This window comes from Gossypium arboreum, chromosome 13 (assembly GCF_025698485.1).
Source record: "Gossypium arboreum isolate Shixiya-1 chromosome 13, ASM2569848v2, whole genome shotgun sequence".
In the NCBI taxonomy this organism is placed as follows: Eukaryota; Viridiplantae; Streptophyta; class Magnoliopsida; order Malvales; family Malvaceae; genus Gossypium; species Gossypium arboreum.
In genome coordinates this window covers 53,536,286-53,540,089 of record NC_069082.1, presented here as the reverse complement: position 1 = coordinate 53,540,089, position 3,804 = coordinate 53,536,286, and positions in this window count along the sequence as shown.

Sequence of the window (3,804 nt, the reverse complement as noted above, 5' to 3'; positions counted from 1 at the left end):
ATCTCTAATGTATGTTTTGGGCCTCATGAGCCCGTTTAAGGGAAAAAATGTATGTGAAATGAAAAGTTTTAAATTGATCAAAATTTTACGGCCTGGTTTTATATAGTTGGTTGAGTTTAAGTCCGGTAGCACGTCGAACCCTGTCCCGGTGTTGGATACGGGCGAGGGTGTTATAGTGCATATATACGAGTGAGTTGATCCAGGATCAATCAATGCATATAAATTAATATCAAAGAGAGAAAAAGTGCCTATAATAACATCTGGAGCAATAACTTCTTCACAAGCTTTGATTGTATAGGCTCTAGCTAGCGTTCTCGCTTCAGATTGTTTATTCATCTCATTATTCTTCCTTAGACCAAGAGTAGTGTTTCTAGCGTTTCCAGATCGTTTGCCTCTCTGTGAGGTTGCTTCAGGCTTGTTTGATTGATTGCCAAAATCATTCTACCTTTTTGGACAATCATGAAGGAAATGGTCAGTAGATCCACAACGAAAACAAGCTCTTGACTTTGATTGGCACTCACCAAAATGCCTTTTATTGCAATCATCACAAACAGGAATGGTCCTCTCAACATTCTTTACACTTGTGACACTAGCCACTGAGAATTAGCAGGCTTAAAATTACTTTGCCTCAGTTTATCTTTGCTAGTGAACTTTAGAGGGGCAGTAGACTGATTTGTCTCATTTTTAAATTTTTTCGATGGCAACGATTGTGTAGGCTTGAATGACCCTCTTTTATTACAATCTTGAATCTGACTGTTGTTTGCTTTTGCAAATTTATTCAAATTTTTGAACCTGTTCCAAAAGTTCTACAAATTTTCGTAACTTTAATGCTACCACAGGCATACAAATATCATCGTTCAACCATATTCAAATCTAATACACATTTCCTCCTCGTTTGATACTATATTATGAGTATATTTTCTTAGTTGTACAAATTCTCATTCATACTCAGCTACAGACGGATTCCCTTGTTTTAGCTCAAGAAATTCTTTCTTTTTCTTGTCAATGGATAGCTAACTAACATATTTCTTAAATTCAGTCTAAAAGAAATCCTAGCTAACACGATTAGGTGATGCCATCGTGCTCAATGTGTCCCACCATAAGTATGCTTTATCTTTTAGTAACGAGACTGCACATCTCAATCAATTTCAGGAGTGCACATCAAATCCAAAAAGACTCTCTTTGTGTTCATTAACTAGTACTCGGCTTTTGCAGGATCATCATCCACTTTGCCTCTGAATTCCTCTACTCTACACTTCCAGATTTTATCTGCAGATACTCGAGTAACTGCCATAGGTACAAGATTTTAAGGATTCAAGGATGCCGAAGGAGGCACAGGTGGGGTCTGGAGGTGGCGGAGTTACAAGTTTTGCTATTTGAATTCATTGAACCATTGGTTCATCATTGTAAAAAATACATTTTTCATCTCATCACTAAAGGACTGTGGAATCGATGCACTATTACTTGCTTCAGGGTTTGAAGCCTAGACATTACTTACAGCTTTGTTAACTACACCCTGGTTTGACTTAGCTGACAACTTGAATCTATAATAAAATACAATATTAGAGCGGATCAAAAGCATCAATTTATCACAGGGTATATGTGGCATTTATATACTAAAATCTACTTTGCTAGGCTAGTCCTAGAATCGACTAAACTGTAGCAATGATACCACTAAATGTAACACCCCTAACCCGTACGCATCGCCAAATTAGGATTACAGAGTATTACAGATCAACTGGAAACCATGCAATTAATAACTTAAATATATCATAAATCATTCATATATATGCATATTATCCTTAAATCAAGCCCTTAGGGCCCTGAAAATAACTTAGAAGCAAATCGATAACAATTGGAAACAATTTGAAAAGATTAGGAAAAATATGCAAAATAGGGGTCACATGGCCGTGTAACCTTCGAGGACACACGACCATGTCTTAGCTGTGTCCTCACCTGTGTAACTCTTTGAGTAAGGTCACATGGCTATGTCACATGCTAGTGTGCTAGGCAATGTAACTCTCTGAGTTGCTCCACACGCCTGTGTGCCAGGCCGTGTGTTAGGCCATGTAACTCACTGACTTACATACAAAAGGACTCTCAGATGGCACACGATCGTGTGTCTCACACGGCTGAGTTACACGCCTATGTATCAGGCCGTGTGAACCCAAAATTTACATAAGATCAAACCATTTCACAAGAAATTTCATAGTTAACAAATCTAACCATTTGAACATATATCTAAGAGACATAAATAACATTCACCACTACATAAGCATGCCATTTAACACCCTAAAATGAACCAACCAATGTAACACCCCTAACCCATAACCGTCGTTGGATTAGGGTTACGAGGCATTTCTGATCACAAACACAATTTCAAAACATTTATTAATATATATATATATATATATATATAATCACTCAAGTCAAACTCATTTATAAATAAAAATACAATCAACTCACATTTCAGAACATACATCGATTTACACCTTGCATATATAGGTCACAACAAATTTCAACTTGTTACTAACAGCATATAATGCATTTAATTGCACAACATTTTCTATTACCAACATGGTTAAACATACTTCCATTACCACTTATGTACTTATGCATATAGCAGCTAAATCATGTACACATTCTTATAATTTAATAATCCATAATTCACATCTTAAACCACTTACTTATACGGCTTGGATCATAAGCAAATTAGTCTTGCATGCCTTTCACTTAATCCTAATTAAAGCATTCAAACGACAATAGTCTTGCATTTCTATATACTTTATTAAAAGTAAATAATCATTAATGTCTACACATACCATTTAATCATTAGATTTTTTTATGCATTTGACCTTAGTAAACTTAACTATTTTAAGCACACATCATTAAAAGGTACACTTATTATATATATTAGTTAATATGTCTAAATTTACTTACATATTAACAAAATGTTAGTCATTATTCGAAATCTTAAACTTTTAATCACATATTATCATTCTTGACCTAGCTCATTCAACAATTTCATAGTAACCAAGTTTACGCATACAAATATATTAAAGAATCTAATAAGCAATCATATATGTTTAATTCCATTATACCATAGCTGAACCTGTAAATGAAGTACATATATAATATATAAAACTTACCTAAAAAAAAGGCCACATTTAACATAAAATACATACCAAACAATCAACCATATTCATCCACGAAGCATACACAATATTTACCAACAATCAAGCTCAATGAATATTTAATCAAGAGCATATAAAACCGAATTGAGACATAACAAGCAACCATTTTTCAAAACACATGGTACTTAACAAAAACATTATACATACATGGCACGTAACTATAAACCAAAGTGAACGTAAACCGAACTTAACATAACCGAATTTGAAAGATAAAAGTTTAGCCATTTTCACATGGCTTATATACATAACCAACATTCAGCATTTTCAAAATATATTCCAACCTATACATGTCATAATTTAAGTTTAGCTAATAAGGTACCAAAACAGTAGATAGTGTGATGAACTTGGCTGACAGTCCCTGAGCTTGTAGCTTGACTTCAAAATCTATAAAACAGAGTAACATAATATACAGGATAAGCTATCACAGCTTAGTAAGTTATAAGCAAATAAACAACTTAATAATATATTCAACTTGTTTAAGCTAACCGAATTAAATTATCATTATCAATGCTTAACCCTATACCTACAAATGAGATAAAATAATACATTTCCATGCACCATTTTTACCTTGGCCGAATGCTCACCTAAATTAATTAATCAAATTTCATTT